Genomic DNA, 18,485 nt, shown 5'->3' with positions numbered 1-18,485 from the left:
TCATTGCATTTATTAGATCGAAATGATCAGAAACAAGTGATATACTCACTGGAGGAATCTATTTTGTTGAAAATACAAAGTTTACAATTAAAAAAAAACGATATTTGAGCCAAGTAATGACACATATTGCCATATTGGCATTTCTGGCTCCATAGAATAGTAGATTGACTCTCATCGATAACATTGGAACCAATTGTGATACCATCAGATGATTTTCCGATGATTAATTTAATAAAATAAATATAAATTATTTCAATAACTATTAAATTTATTTAAAAATAATTTAAATTAGAGGATAATATTGTAATTTTTGCATTTTATCAAGTTAGGATTTTGAAATTCTTACCCACTGATGAGGAATACAATTTCTTCAACTTGACGGAAATTGAACTTCAATGAAATTCACTTAGGCGTGCAGCACTTTAGGCTTCGGCATATTGTAAAATGTCGTAATCATGCTACTAATGTATTAGCTAAATTTGCTCCTAAGTGTTCTACATCTTTAGTTTGGTTGGAGGATTATCCAAATTCCTTAAAATGTTATATTTAATTTTAATCTCTAAAATGTAATACCCTTTTTTTATTCTGAAAAAAGGAAAAATTGGGGTTGACAAATAATGATCGGGCCGGTCCAGGCCCACAGACTTTAGGCCTGGCCCTTAGTGCAAGGGGTTAGGGCTTCGGCCTCAAATTTGCAGGCCCTTCCGGGTTAAGCTTCAGCAATGAAGCCAGAACTTTTTAAATCAAAATATTATATTAAAATCTTTAAATAAATAAAAAATCAATTGGTAAATCTCTAATTCGTAAAAGCATTAAACCTTAACCCAATTAGCCAAAACACACATTCACAGGCAGTTGTTCGTAGGGATGGCAAAACTCGGGTCCGGGTCCGAATTTAATCTTTCAGATTCCAGATCCGGATGAGAATTCGTCTTCCCAAATTTGGATAAAAACCGGATTTTTCGAGTGCAGGTCCGGTACGGGTTAAACCCGAATAATTTTTTTTTGAAACCTAATTTCTCTCATTTGCTTTGAAAAACCCTTTATCAAACTTTTCTTGCTGCAACATGCAAGGAATAAACGATGAAGTGATGAACATTAAATAACTAAAGCCAGATTATTATCAACAAGATCACTCAACCAAAGCTTCTCGAATTCACAATCTTAAAAGGGAAATTTTTTTTTCAAGATCCCATTTATAGCCTTTACTTGTTCTGCAATTGCCTTGTTCATACTCTATCAAATCCAACCCAATACTCTTCTAATAACTAGAACCTAAAATGAATGAAATCATGTTCTTGGGCCAACTTCTCGAAAATATCGTTGATGAAACTGCTTGCCCGTGGCCTTGCTGGAGATTTCAATATCGAGATGGACCTGCTTCAGGATTGGTCTTCTTCGTTTTCTTCTTCTTTTTCTCGATTGTACTGCCGTCTTTAGTGATAACTATCGGTGATTTGTTTTGGGCTTTGGCGGTAAGGATGAGGAACAAAGCACAGTTCACGGTGATTTAATGAAGAAATACTGGGCTTTCAGCTTTGGCGGCGCGGCTGTGAAATTGAAACTAGGGTAAGGCTGTTATTTTTTTTTCAATTGTTTCTATTTATATTTAAAAAATAATATAAAAATAAATACACCCGGGTCCGAGTTCCGAATTTACGGGTTCCCCAAATCTGGATTCGGACTCAAATATGTCCGAGTTTAAAAAATACATCCGGATTCCGAAATTAATTTAGTCCGGTGCGGGTTAAACCCAGACCGGATTATCCGAATTCGTCCGGGTTCGGGTTAAATTGCCATCCCTAATTGTTCATTTGATTTATGGTTGCTCATTTAAAAATGCCGCTTATGTCAATAACAATTTTTTCCCCTTGTATGATAGTTTAATTTCTACGATACTCTAGCTTAATTGTGAGTTTTATATGCATAACAACCAACATGGTTCATTGCTTGAGCTGAAATCTTGATTTTCTGGGATGTTGTATTTAATTTTATTAAGTATTGACCGTGGCACTTTTTTTTATTTCTTGTTTTGTTTGTTTTTACAGTTAAGCTAATTGATATAATTTTTTTTCAAGATCATTTTCCATATAATGCTTTTGCGGCTTATTAATTTGCTCATATCAGTTAGTTAAGATGTTTAATTTTATCCATTTTACTTAGGCTCCATTTGGTACAGCTTATTAAATAGAGCTTATAACAATAGAGCTTATAGGAGTAGAGCTTTTGTACAAAAAGCCATTGGGTGTTTGGTTGTCAATAAAAAAAACACTTTTGAACCATTAAACTGTTTGGTTGTGTAAAACTAAAAGTGTTTTTATGTAATTAAATTACCAAAAAAGGTTATGTATTCATAATTATATAACATGTAATAAAATGCATCCAAGCTATCAATTAATAAGAAAAAATTAGTTCAATCATTTCTTTAATTTTCAAAATTAAAAATTGCATCATTGATATATTCTCCCAAACAAATAATATTATCCAAATTAAAATGATAATCAATAATATAACTAAAATGTTAACGGAACATGAGAAGTGTCGCAATTTGTTCATGTTCTTGGTCCATTTCACGTACGTTGAATGAACTTGTACTTTGTTCTTCATTGTTCTCTTCCCTTTGATTCTCACTTTCACTTGTTGGAAGCAATTCGTCATCATTATCAAAAGGTTGAAACTCTTGGTCATTATCTGCATATTTTCTTATAAAATTGTGAAGAATCATTGAAGCAATCACAATTTTCACTTGCTTACTAAAAGGGAAACTAGGCATTTGTCGCAAAATTTTCCATCTATTTTTCCAAACACCAAAAGTCCTCTCAATTGTGCATCTCAAAGAAGAGTGGGCATGATTAAATATTTCTTTTTTTTTTCTCTTGGTTGACTTCCACGTCGAAAATCTGGAAGATGATATCGTTCACCTTTATAAGGACCTAAATAACCTGTCATGTGAGGATATCCAGCATCTACTAAGTAATACTTACCTGCAAAATAGAAATTCTATAATTGAAAAAGAATTAAACAAACTTATATAGAAATGTATCATAAATAATATATTATAACTAACTTTTAAGTGGATGAGGAAAGTGCAAATTCTCTCTGTGTAAGGCCTCTAAAAATATACGAGTATCATGGGCAGTGCCTTCCCATCCAGCCCATGCAAATGTAAAACACATATTAAAATCACATGCGGCTATCACATTTTTGGTAGGAATCCCTTTTCTTCCAATATACGGTATTTGCTTCGATGTTGGCACTATGACTGGTATATGTGTCCCATTAATTGCCCCAATACAATCTTTAAAATATGGCCAATATCGATCATCATTCCTAATTGTTTTGGGAATTTCTTTAAATTGTGGGTCAGATAGTTTCAAAAAATCAATTGCCATATGACAAACAACATCTAACACTATTCCAAACCACCTCGATATAATTTCACCTGAATGTTGAAATCTTTCTTGAGCCATTCTATTCCCAAATGCATGACCTAATGTAATAAAAAATATAGCTACTGAGTCAATTATAGATACATTCTTGTCTCTTTTAAGACCATATGATTCACTCAAAACTTGACATAATTTTATAAATACATGTTTTTCCATTCTAAATTGTTGGTGACATCTATCTTTATGTCCATTTAGCACCTCTAGTACAAAAGAATGACCTAAATGATGGGATGTTCTGCACGGTTCCTTTAAACTATGCTTAATAAAATGATTAACATACAATGCAACTCCAGTTTGTATCATTTGTAATAATTTGTACTGAGCATCACTTTCATCAATGTAATTATGCTCACTATCATCATCATTTTCTGAGAATTCCATGTGTAAACACATATATAACAAAAATCATCATTATTTGAAAATAAAAGAAAAAATAAAAATAAATCTAACGTAGCTCAAAATAAAATAAAATAAAAATATCCCAATTGGTTCAAAACAATATTCTTAATATAAGGCATAAATAAAATAAGATAAAGTAAACAATAGTTTTGAATATAAGAACAAGCTATAAAATAGAACTACAAATAATCTTTCATGAACTTCAACCACTCAATTTGAACATCGCGATTCTTGATTGCAACAAACATCTCCCTATTCTACTTCTTAAGAAAAATTTTAGTGGCATTCAAATATAGCTCACTTTTTAACTCAATCTCAGGCATACTATGTAGCACTTCCATTACTTCTGCAATGCTACATCCATTTTCACCATTTCTTATAGCTATAGATGGTCTACTCTCTGCTGCCTGACATAAGCGATCCAATTGTTTAGACAATCTAACTGCAGCTCCTTCTCACTTTTGAATTGGTAATTTTCTTTTCCTTCCATTATCATGTGTAGATGCTATGGGAGTACCATTATCAATGTCAGTCTCAATATTCTCTAGTCTGCCAAAATTATTTAGTTCAATATTGACATTCTCCTCTTGAAAATACATATTATTATCATCACCAATATATTCATTAGATGGTCCACCCTCACCATCATTTGGTACAAAACCCATAGATGGCGCCCATGATCCTTCTCTTGTAGCAGCAACATCTTTGAATAAAATTTCTAGTTGGTCAGCATTTCTCAAGCCTTTAGAACGAAATTTAATTGCTTCAGGTATCTCCTACAATATGCAAAAGGATTATATGTTAATCTAAGTTGCTCCCAAAATCATTTCCTATTACACTATAAAATAAAAAAGGTTAGAAATTTGCACCTTCAATTTTCTCTCCCACCATTCATCGCTATCAGTAATTGTCTGTTTTACAGGATCCCATCCTAAACCAGTTTCATTTCTCAGCAAGTTTGTCCAAAGTTGCCAATCTTTTTTTAGGATGTCCCACTTGTTTTTCAATTGTTTTTGTTCATAATCTCTACCAGTCATTGAATGAAACTTAGCAATAAGATTTTTCCACCCAATCTTATTAAAGTGACCATTTCGTCGATTCCCAGCCAATGTTTCATTCACGCAGATCTTAACAAAAGCATCAGTGGTAACATCATCCCAATATGCCTTTGATTTTTTTTCTCTTTTCTTCTGTAGTAGTTGTCATTCTAGACAAAGGATATCTAATATTATTATATAAAAAATAACGCACAAATACAACAAAGATGAAATGAATTTCAAATATAAAATAATAATTGGCATGCATTATTGAATAATACAATAAAAAGAAAGATGAAACAGTAGCAAATGGTGCCAATAATTTAATTTATAATGAATAATATAATATAAAGAAAGATAAAAGAGTAGCAAGTATGGCAGGAGTGTTTCTAGAACAAAGAAGATACGGGTTGAAAAGGGGAAGTTAAAAAATGTTAGTGAATTTATATTGAATAATATAATTAAAAAAGATAAATAGTGGCAATAAACCTAAAGGTGGCCAATGGACCGGACGGCACGAGGCACAGCACGGGCACGACACGTGTCCGTACAGCACGGCACGGCACGAGCACGTCTCGGTAGAGCACACGGCACGGCACGGCATGCACGTGGGTCGTGCCGGGCTTAGATTTTAGGCACGCGGGCCTTAAAAGCACGGCAGGATTAGAGATGGGCCAAAGCACGGCACGTGAAAAAGCACGCAATAACCGTGTTTCATTTTTTAATGAAAGTAAACTTAAAATTTTATGATTTTATAAATAACTTGAAATTGAATCTTTTAATATCTTTTATTGGCTCAAGTTTTTTTAATTTATTTAATTCTTAGTTTCAAAAAAAATATAATTGATTTATACTTATAATTTATTAAATAAATAATTGATATCATGATTTTAATAAATAAAATTATAAATATAATGATTTATAAATATGTATTAATATTATTATAAACTATGATATATGACTCTACGTAATTACAAGTTAACAATTAAGTTAACCCTTAAAAAAATTATTATTATTGTTATTGTTAAGTGCTAAAAAAGAATTCTAATACCATAGAGTCAAACTTAGCAACTAATATTACATTCTCTTATTATTATTAATTTATTATTATTGAATATGGACTTGAGTTTTGAATTTTTTATTCTATTAAATTAAAATAAAGGCATAGGATCCAAAAAAAATACATAAGCTTGAAAAAAATAAGACAACAACTTGACATACGCTCTTAAAAAAAGAAAAAAAGAAAAAAGCTTAGTGGGCTATTTTTCCTAGGCACGACACGACACGGCCCATGGCATGGCACGTGTGGGCACGGCACAAGTGGGCACGAGCACGAGCACGAGCACGTGTGGGCACGGCACGACACGACACGAAATGAATAGTGAGCACGGCACGAGCACGCGTGGGCTTCCTTTGATGGGCCTGGGCCGGCACGGCACGGCCCGTTGGCCATCTCTAAATAAACCTATTGAATATTATAATAAATTGGTCATGGGTCTTAAATACATATCAAGTACATGATAAAGACAAAGAAGAAAAAGGTTAGAATAATATGATAAAGACAAAAAAGAAAAAGTAGCAGGAAACATTACCTGACATGCTCCTCACGGCTTTGGCTTTGCTTTCTCAATTGTTGGTTTGCAAAATTAAAGTGCCGGTTATTAACAAAAAGAGAGAGAGAGAGAGAGAGAGAGAGAGAGATAAAGTGGAGTGGCGGTAAAAGAGAGAGAGAGATAAAGTGAAGTGGCGGCAACAGTATATTTATATGACGGCAATAATTTTTGTTGGATATGTTTTATACAAAGGGCCTTATGTAATTAATGAAATATGTCAAGGATATTTTTGATATTATATATTTTTTGGAAAAGCTCTCTAACCTCTATTTCCAAAAGCTCAAATTTTGGGCTTTTACTAGTAGAGGTAAATTAGTTTATTTAAGCTAAAAAAACTCTACTTAAAAAATAACCAAACACCATAAAAATTTAAAAAGTGCTTATGTAATTAAATAAACACTTATAGCTCTTAAATAAGCCATACCAAATAGGCTCTTAGGGTGAATTTAGTAATGTTACAACTTTTAAAATAATTACTATTAATTGTATTGAAAATAATTAGCTGTTAAGAAAATTAGTTAAACATTCAATATAATTTATTTTTTTATAAGCGCTGTGAGTTTTAAAAACAATCGTGTGTGTTTGGTACATTTTGCTGATAAACTACTTTAAGAATCAAATAACTAAAATTATTCACACATTTATAAACATTTTTATATAATTTTTTAATTGTGTATATATAATAATTGATAACTAAAATATGTATTTTTATTATTATTAATTTTATTTTCATTTTATTATCTTCTTAATGATAATAATAATAGTAATAATCCATTTAAATTTAATGACTTTATTTCCGAATTGAATAAGGATAATTTGGGATTTTTAATATATTTGAGGATATATATATGAAATTTTTATTGAATATAAAATTGATTCTTAAGATCAAATTTTAAAAAATTAATCCTTCCTTACTTTTCAAAATCTAATGTTAAAAAGGAGGAATATTTTTTTTTTTACCAACAAAGAGAAAAAACTTCCCTAGACTAATAAGGAGAAAAGGTTTCTTTATAATATTTCTCCATAATAAGTCACTTTTCCCTGTACCAAGAAAGAAACAAAGAAGAAAAACTTTTTTAGATTAACAAGGAAGAAAAGTTCCTTAATAATATTCTTCCACAGTTTTTGTTTACACTAATAAAGAGGAAAAGTTCTGTAATAATAATCATTCAGAGAATAATTCACTTTTCTTTAAGCTAATGAGGAGGAAAAACTTCCCTAATTTAACAAGAAGGATAAAAATTATCCTGTTGATATTCCTCTAGGATAGTTTAATTTTCCCTATGCCAACAAGGAAAACTTCCCTAGGCTATTCCTTCAAAATAGTTTGGATTTTTCTGTGCCAATAAGCCAGAAACACTTTCCTACACTGCTAGCTAGAAGGATAAGTTCTATAATAATAACTAGGAGTGGGCAAAACTAAACTAGACAAAAAAAAAAAAAAAATCCATTTGGTTTAGTGTTTCTTGGGTTTTTCTTAGGGTTAAAGAACCAAATAGATTAATCTGAAACCAAACTAATGATTCATTTCGATTTTTGGTGCAAAATTACCAAAATTCCATGGCATTTTTGTTATTTTAACATAATATATACACACGTATATAGCTACTAATTACCAAAGCCAATCTGCTGTAGAGTAATTAAAAACCCTAAACCTAGTTTGAAATTTTTGCCGCTTTTGATAACAAAATTACAAGACGCTATTAACTAAATAATGATCTAGCAGCCATGCTCCCAAGGAAAATCAAAATCAACATAACGATCAAGTATCAACTATAGACCTACATAAACAAAGCAATAGCAGCAACAAATCCTGACAAAAAGCCACTAATAGCAACTTTCTTCAAACTTCAAAGCGATGCGAAGACGTCATTGGAGATATGAAATGCAAGTAACGCAACCCAAGAGGGGGGTGAATTGGGTTTTTAAAAATAATGCAATACGATTCGCACAATAAATCAATCTAACGCCTTAATGAAATAGAGAACAATAAATTCAAGCAAGCGTAAAAATAAAAAGAGCAAGGGAAGAGAAAAACAAACACGCGGATTTTTACGTGGTTCGGCAATCCCCGCCTACGTCCACGCCTCCAAGCCAACCGAGCTCGAGGATTTCACTATCTAAGCCTCCCAAGGCTTCAAGTTTTTACAATTGACTTCCAAGGTGTCAATGAACCTTTACAACCAAGAGATTATCTCCCCAATCTCTTCACCCCAAGTGTTTCCCACACTTAAACACTCACAATTTGGTAAGGAATGAAAATTACAACAAAAACTCTCTTTAAGAGTTGATATGTAACTAATAGCTCAACAATGATTCAATCAATAATGATTTGCGTCTTGGAAGCTCAATATATATTGTATGATCTTATATTTGCATGTATTGATGCTTAAAATGAAGTTTGAGTTGAGTTTTTATAGTGGAAGCCCAAAAACTAGCCGTTATAGGCAAATTCCAGCGCTCAAGCGGTTAGCCGCTTGATTTATCCGGCTAGCCGCTCAGGAACAGTAATATTACCGTTATTTTTGAATTTGCTACAGTAACACTGTTCATTGAAATTACACTTTAGCCCAAAACTTTCTATAATTATACTATGGCCCAAAACGTCAGAAAACTTTACAAATAGGTCCAATTTCAGAACTTCCCAAAAATAATTTTCTTTCCCAAACTTCCTAAAATTATGATATGGCCCCAAAGATTTTATTGTTTCGCACAAAGGTCCTTTTCAACATAATACCCATATTTTTCAAAGTTCTCAAAACCTTTCACTTTAGTTCAAAAAATTCATAAATTATAGTATGGCCCAAAACATTTAAAATATTTGTAAAAACATCCAACTCCGAAATTTGATACTTATTAAAATCAAAGATTTCAAATCTTAACATTTAAGTCCAATTTTACTCAAATCCACAAAATACTTTACTTTATAAAAATAAAATATTTTAGTTTATGAAAAGTATTTAATTAAATTAATCTCTTGAGCTTCTCAAATGCTAAATCATGCATCAATTAAATCATACTGGCTTTACAAGAATTTGTCGCAATAATTCGTCCGTTGAGCTCTAAGCTTTATTCTTGATTTCGCCGTTGTCCGTTGAGTGTCTTCAATCTTGATTTCACTTGATTCACTTGCATAAATATTATCCTTAAAAAAACTAGTGTAAATGTGAAATACAATATTTATTATTGTTACTTAAGACACATGTTTGTTATCATCAAAATTACATTATGTGTAGCCCTTTAGGCTAACAATCTCCCCCTTTTTGATGATGACAAACATCTCATGTATTTTGATATTAAACTCCCCCTTAATACATGGCATACATGATTAAACATATAAATCAAAAACTCCCCCTGAATATTTGATTTATGATAATTTGAAAGCTCCCCCTTAATATTTCAAAAACATGCATAAATGCTTGAAATACAAAAAATATGTATTACATGTCTTTATATTCAAAATACATGACTTCTCCCCCTTCATCATCAAAATTACTAGTAATTCATGCTAAGACCGAAAATATTTAACCAAAATATCATTATAAAAAACTCATCATGTCTATTACCCTCTTAAAAAAAATAGAAACATGCAATTGAAAACAAGATCATCAAAAATGATTCAAGAAAGATATTACCAATTGTGTGCGAGCAAAAATTTCGGCAGAGTCTCCCCTTAAAAATGGACAAATCCTCAAATACACAATGTAATTAAAAACACTTCCATATAAGCTTAAGTATAACAAACCAACAACTCCACCAAGTCATCAAGCAACACATAAGAATTAAGCATAAAACATCATCCAAATATAACATTTCCGAAGATCAAATAACAAGATATAATCCGCAAATGAAAAAACAACAATGCATGAATAAATGTAGTGCAGAGTGACAAATAACAAAATAAAATAAAGTACTAAGGAGATGGTGGATGTGAGGAAGAGGATGGGGGTGGAAATCCAAGGGCTGCAAAAAGTTGCTGCTGGCCATCAAGAAGCTGCTGCTGTTGAGCAAAGAGACGCTCTCGCTCGGAAATGGACTGAAGTTGAAAAGCTTCAAGCATAGACTGGAGTCTGTCTTGCCGCTCAGAAAGTGAATCCACTTTAGTTAACAGCTGCTGCAACGGATCCTCAGAGTCAGCTGAAGTAGAGTGGGAAGGACCCTCGGAAGGTGGAGGATGTGAGAGATATGGAGCACTAAGATCACGAAGCAAGTGTGGGGGACGGACATCGTTAAAGAAACGATGATCTGAAGGAGCAAGTTCCGTAACCTTTTTGGTTCTTTGATCTTTATGCCAGCCATCATCCCTCCAATAAAAACCCAGATTAGCGATTGAATCATCGCCTAATTCCTCGAATTCAAGGAGATTGACTCGGTTATAGGGACATGGAAATACTCTAGAATTCGAGTAATAATACTAGCATATGGAAGGGGTCTTTTGGCTAAATTGGGAGTACTAAGCATATGATTAAGAATAATATATCCAATATTTAGCACCCTCTCCTCTAGAATGCAGTCCAAAATGGCTACATCTAAACGACTAACTTCATCTGCATGACCCCCCCTAGGAGTAATCACATGATGGAGAACATAATGAAGGATTCGAGTTTGAAGAGGTAAGGCTTGAGATTTTAAAGGTGAGTTACAAAATGCAGTGGACAAATCACGCCGTCGACAAATTTTTCGAACGGCATTTTCAAGAGAAAACCAAGGTTGTTTGATTTTGGCTCTAGCACTATATATTTCCAATCCCTCATTTGGAGTGCCAAGGATAGAATTTAGCAAAGCAACATCAAATTCAATGTGAATTCTCCCAACATTAGTAACAATTCTATTTGACACATCCGTATCCATATTCGAATAGAAAACCTTGACTAAATTTTCATAGTAAGGATCATTAACGACCAACACATTCTTCCATCCCATAGCAATAAGTAAATCTTTAAGAGAATTATCACAAATTTCTAAATTCTTCATATTATTGAGATTGACAAAATGAGGAGTAATTACCGTCCTTGGTTTGAAATGGTCGAGAAAATTTTTCCGAAGTTTGAGTCGAGGAAAATGAATCAACATAAAGTCCGAATAATCTCCATGATCATCCTTACGCTTCTTGGCCACGTGTTTCCCCTTGGATTTGTCACCACCCGCCATTGTTGGAAGAAAAAAAGAGCTTAAAAAAAGCAATTTCGGGTTTTAACAAAGTTTAAGTAAAACGGATTTGTTTGAGGCAAGAGAATCAATCCTAGAGATGAATGAAGCTAGTTTATGATTAAAAAAGAGCTAAAGGATGCTTGAAAAATGAAGAGAGAGAAACGGGTAGAGTGAGAATTTTTGATTTTGGGTTTTATGTGGAGAGATGATGAAATCAAGTTTTGAGAGTGAAAATTGAAGGAGTAATGGATGAATAATGAGTTGGATGATTGATTTTAACAAGAAAAGGAGTGAAAGATGAAGAAATTTGAGAAAGAAAATGGAGAGCACTATTCATGCGGGAATGGAATGAGGATGGAATGATGAAGAACAAGTGAAGAAATCATGATGGAGAAGTGTTTAATGAAGATGAAATGCATGGGTATTAGTTTGAATGGTTGATTTGGGCATGAAAATGGATGAAAAAAAAAAAAAAAAGAAAATGGAGGTGAAAATGGATGGGTTGCTTACGGTTTTGAGTGAGAGAGAAAGCATGTGCAGAAAACTCACGAAAGAGGAAGAAGAAGCAAAACAAAATCATCCAAACCCGTGACCAAGCGGCTAGCCGCTTGGGGGCAAGCGGCTAGCCGCTTGCTCTCGGGTTGGGGGACATTTCCAAGCGGTTAGCCGCTTGGACCAAGCGGCTAGCCGCCTGGTTGCTGTCCAGCTGCACCTTAGTTAATTTCCGGCCAATTTTAATCAATTTCGTGACCATTTTGTGATCCCGAAACATCTCAAGAGCCAATCTAATGCATGATTCATGATTTTAAACATCCAAAAGATAATTAACTCAAACAAATAATCCATCCAACAAGCATACAATCATGAAGCATATAAGCATTCAAAACTTAAGAAAATGCAGAAATGTCAACTTCGAAATAAAAACTGTATTGATTGAGAGAGAATTAACATGCAAGCTATATACCGTTGGAAAGATAATTAAATTAGCTTTCCAATAAATTTTACAGTGCTGGATTTGGAATTCTCTAGAAAACGTTATGACCAATTCATTACAGCATGCGCAGACTCGGGATTTTCAACGACTCATTTTCTTTCCAAACAATTTTAATAGATTCAATAACATAAATAGAGATGTTAATGTGAAAATTTCATCATCCCAAGTTCATGCCGAATTTTTGAAAATTGTTCTTCGCAAAGGGGTTTTGTAAAAATATCGGCAAGTTGTTTTTCCGTAGAGATAAATTCTAATGCAATATCACCTTTTTGAACATGATCTCTCAAGAAATGATGTCTAATCTCTATATGCTTGGTCCTAGAATGTTGAATGGGATTCTTTGAAAGATTTATGGCGCTAGTATTATCACACTTGATAGGAATTTTTTCAAGAATAATACCATAGTCTCTAAGTGTTTGTTTCATCCAAAGTGCTTGTGCACAACAACTTCCTGCGGCAATATATTCCGCCTCAGTAGTTGAGAGTGCCACGGAATTTTGTTTCTTACTAAACCATGAAACAAGTGAATGACCTAGAAAATGACAAGTTCCACTAGTACTCTTTCTATCGACCTTGTGACCAGCAAAATCGGCATCCGAAAAACAAGTTAAATCTATATGAGTTCCTCTAGGATACCAAAGGCCAATATCTATGGTTCCACTTAAATAACGAAAAATTCTTTTAACAGCAAGCAAATGAGATTCCTTGGGACATGATTGAAATCTTGCACACAAACATACACTAAACATGATATCGGGTCTACTTGCGGTTAAGTAAAGTAAGGATCTGATCATACCTCGATACTTTTTAATATCAACCTCTTTACCTTTTTCATCTTTATCAAGCTTGATTGTTGTACTCATTGGAGTATTCTTGGTATTTGATTCATCAATACCAAATCTCTTGAGCAAGTCTTTGACGTACTTCGCTTGGTTGATGAAAATCCCCTCATTGTTTTGTTTGATTTGAAGTCCAAGAAAATACTTCAATTCTCCCATCATGCTCATCTCAAATTCCTTACTCATACAAGAGGAAAATTCTTTGCACAAAGATTCATTAGTAGAACCAAAAATAATATCATCAACATAAATTTGAACAACAAGTATATCTTGATTTTTATTTTTAATAAAGAGAGTAGTATCCGCTCTTCCCATCGAAAAACCGTTATCCAACAAGAAATTTTTAAGCCTATCATACCATGCTCTAGGTGCTTGTTTTAATCCATACAATGCTTTTGCTAACTTATACACATGATTTGGAAATTTCTCATTTTCAAAACCAGGAGGTTGTTTCACATAAACTTCCTCCATAATATAACCATTTAGGAAAGCACTCTTGACATCCATTTGAAATAAAATAAAATCTTTATGACATGCAAATGCTAACAACATCCTAATGGATTCTAATCTAGCTACAGGTGCAAAAGTTTCATCGAAATCAATTCCTTCTTCTTGGTTGTATCCTTGAGCCACTAATCTAGCTTTATTTCTTACAACCACACCGGATTCATCCATTTTATTTCTAAATACCCATTTAGTGCCTATAATGGATTGATGTTCCGGTTTAGGAACCAATTCCCATACTTTATTTCTCTCAAATTGATTTAACTCCTCTTGCATTGCCATAATCCAAAACTCATCATTTTCCGCATCCGCAAAAGATTTTGGTTCAATTTGAGAAATAAATGCAGCATGCTCACATGTGTTTCTAAGTGATGATCTAGTTGTGATACCTCTTGAAGGATCACCTAAAATTAAATCTTTAGGATGAGAGGAAACATACCTCCACTCCTTGGGGAGTGTTTGAGAACTACCTTCTTGTTGCTCCAGCTCCATATTTGTTTGTTCTTCTTGTCTATCCCCTTGATTTTCTTTTGATGATTCTTCTTGTAACTCTCCATCTGCATCATCATTAACAACTCCTTTCTCCGCAGAGGAGGGGTTAGATTCATCAATCGTAACATGCATGGATTCTTCCACAACTAAAGTTCTTTTATTATAAACTCTATAAGCTTTGCTTGAGTTTGAATACCCGAGAAAGATGCCAACATCAGATTTTGGATCAAATTTACCAAGATTATCTTTTGTGTTTAAAACAAAACATTTGCATCCAAAAACTTTGAAATAACCAATGTTGGGTTTTCTATCTTTCCAAAGCTCATAGGGAGTTTTATTGAGACGAGGTCTAATCAACACCCGATTTAAAACATAACAAGCGGTGTTGACGGCTTCGGCCCAAAAATATTTTGGTAATGCATTTTCATTTAACATGGTCCTAGCCATTTCTTGAATAGACCTATTCTTTCTCTCAACAACTCCATTTTGTTGTGGAGTCCTAGGTGATGAAAATTGATGCTCAATGCCAAAATCATTACAAAAATTTTCAAATGCATGATTTTCAAACTCTCCACCATGATCACTTCTAATACAAGTAATAGAATAACCCTTTTCATTTTGAACCTTTTTACAGAAAATTCTAAATGCATCAATGGCATCATCCTTATTAGCTAAGAATAATACCCATGTGTATCTAGAATAATCATCTACAATTACAAATGCATAAAATTTGCCACTCAAACTAGCATATCTAGAAGGTCCAAACAAATCTATGTGAAGTAATTGAAGAGGTTTTAAAGTAGAAATATGATTCTTGTTTTTGAAAGAGATTTTGATTTGTTTTCCAAATTGACATGCTTCACAAATTCTATCCTTTTGAAAACTAATTTTTGGAAGACCTTTAACTAAATCGTTTTTCGAAATTTTTGAAATTAAATCCATGCTAGCATGTCCTAGTCTTCTATGCCATAAGCAACCATCATCATGCAATGCCGAAAAACATTTATCATGAGTAGATGCACACTCTATATCAATTGTGTAAACATTGCCACATCTATTTCCCATAAACAAAATTTTTCCATCACATGCATTCTCAATAACACATATTGATTTATCAAAAACAACTTTATAACCTTTGTCACATAGTTGACTAATGCTAATCAAATTGTGTTTCAAATTTTCAACCAAACACACATTTTCAATTAGAGTTGAAGAAATTTTACCAACATTTCCAATTCCGAGAATTTTTCCTTTTGAGTTATCTCCAAAGGATACATCTCCACCATTTTCGATTTTGGTGAAACTTGAGAACCATGCATAGTTTCCGGTCATATGCCTAGAACATCCGCTATCCAAGTACCATTTATTCTTCTTTTTCTTCAAGCCCTGTAAAGGAAATTTTATGTTTTAGGTACCCAAACCTTTTTGGGTCCTTGATCGTTAGCAACGGTTCCTTTTGGAACCCACACACATTTGACACCATTATATGCATTCCTTTTTACGGGACATCTATATTTCATGTGACCATTTTGATTACAATAATGACAAACAATCTTATGATCATTTGTGGAGGTAGCTTTAACAAAATAATTCTTATAATACTTTTGCTTCAAATTAGGCTTATATCCAAGTCCTCCTTTATCAAAAACACATTTTTGGGAGTTAAGCATATTATCCAACATCTTTTGCCCATTTGTAAATTTTAGAACAACTTTACTAAGTTCAATATTCTTTTTCTTGAGCATTTCATTTTCCTTTTTCAAATCATCTACATGTGACTCTAAATGCTCATGTGAAGTACTAGATTTTTCACTTGATAATGCAACTCTATTATGCAAGGTTTTATTCTCTAATTCTAATCCTTTAATCTTCTCATTCAATGACTCATTGCATCTTTGCATGGCATCCTTTTCATTTGTAGATTCTAGCAATTTCTTTTTAAGGCATGCATTCTTTTTACCAATTTTCATCAACTCATCATGCATTTCTTTAAAAGCATCATACAATTCATCATAGGTTGGACCACTTACCTCATTGAGATCATCATCATCTCCTAGTGCCATAAGTGCTAGGTTTGAAACTTCTTGCGACTCATCTTCATCACTTGAATCTTCATCGCTATCATCCCAAGTAGCAACCATAGCTTTCTTCTTGAGTTTGTTGAGAAGTGGGCATTCCGATCTTATATGGCCGGGCTTCTTGCATTCATAGCATATGATTGCCTCTTTCTTCTCCTTTTGGTTTTTGAAATTTCTGAATTTTCTTCGGTCACCAGTTTTCTTGAAAAATTTTCTGAACCTCCTTGCTAGCATAGCCAACTCCTCATCATCCGGCTCACTTTCCCCATCACTCTCATATTTGGTGACTTTGAGAGCAATGTTTTTCTTCCTTTCCTCATTTCCTCTTTCAGCTGCCAAATCTTCCTCATAAGAAATAAGAGAACCAATTAAATCATCAATAGGTAAGATATTCAAATCTTTAGCTTCCTCAATGGCAGTCCTTTTTGGTCTCCATTCCTTAGGTAATGACCTAATGATTTTCTTAACTTTCTCGCTATTTGAAAAAGTCTTTCCTAGGGCTCCTAGAGTGTTTACTATATCTGTAAATCTAGTATACATAGAATACACACTCTCATTTTGTTCCATTTGGAACAATTCATATTGCCGAGTGTACCTACTAATTTTAGACTCTTTCACTTGATTCGTGCCTTCATAAACAACTTCAAGTTTGTGCCAAATTTCATTAGCACTTTCACAACTAGACACTCTATGAAACTCTTTCTTATCGAGTGCACAAAACAAGGCATTCATGGCTTTGGAATTTAGAGAGGCTTTTCTCTTTTCCAATTCATTCCATTCCCGTGAAGGTTTTGGAATGTCTTCCCCAATTTCATTTTTAGTCAAAGGCATGAATGGACCATCACATACAACTTCCCAAATTTCATAATCTAATGCTTGTAAATAAATTCTCATCCTAGTTTTCCAATACGGGTAGTCATTTCCGTCAAAGAACGGTGGCCTAGTTGTGGATTGTCCTTCCCTAAAGGTTGAATCATTTTGGGTTGCCATGGATCTTTTACTCTAGACGATTAAGTCCTAACAAGAGAACCAAGCTCTGATACCAAATGAAATGCAAGTAACGCAACCCAAGAGGGGGGTGAATTGGGTTTTTAAAAATAATGCAATACGATTCGCACAATAAATCAATCTAACGCCTTAATGAAATAGAGAACAATAAATTCAAGCAAGCGTAAAAATAAAAATAGCAAGGGAAGAGAAAAACAAACACGCGGATTTTTACGTGGTTCGGCAATCCCTGCCTACGTCCACGCCTCCAAGCCAACCGAGCTCGAGGATTTCACTATCTAAGCCTCCCAAGGCTTCAAGTTTTTACAATTGACTTCCAAGGTGTCAATGAACCTTTACAACCAAGAGATTATCTCCCCAATCTCTTCACCCCAAGTGTTTCCCACACTTAAACACTCACAATTTGGTAAGGAATGAAAATTACAACAAAAACTCTCTTTAAGAGTTGATATGTAACTAATAGCTCAACAATGATTCAATCAATAATGATTTGCGTCTTGGAAGCTCAATATATGTTGTATGATCTTATATTTGCATGTATTGATGCTTAAAATGAAGTTTGAGTTGAGTTTTTATAGTGGAAGCCCAAAAACTAGCCGTTATAGGCAAATTCTAGCGCTCAAGCGGTTAGCCGCTTGATTTATCCGGCTAGCCGCTCAGGAACAGTAATATTACCGTTATTTTTGAATTTGCTACAGTAACACTGTTCATTGAAATTACACTTTAGCCCAAAACTTTCTATAATTATACTATGGCCCAAAACGTCAGAAAACTTTACAAATAGGTCCAATTTCAGAACTTCCCAAAAATAATTTTCTTTCCCAAACTTCCTAAAATTATGATATGGCCCCAAAGATTTTATTGTTTCGCACAAAGGTCCTTTTCAACATAATACCCATATTTTTCAAAGTTCTCAAAACC

The sequence above is a fragment of the Citrus sinensis genome, chromosome 3 (assembly GCF_022201045.2).
Source record: "Citrus sinensis cultivar Valencia sweet orange chromosome 3, DVS_A1.0, whole genome shotgun sequence".
NCBI lineage: Eukaryota > Viridiplantae > Streptophyta > Magnoliopsida > Sapindales > Rutaceae > Citrus > Citrus sinensis.
Note: the sequence above shows the minus strand (reverse complement) of the source record.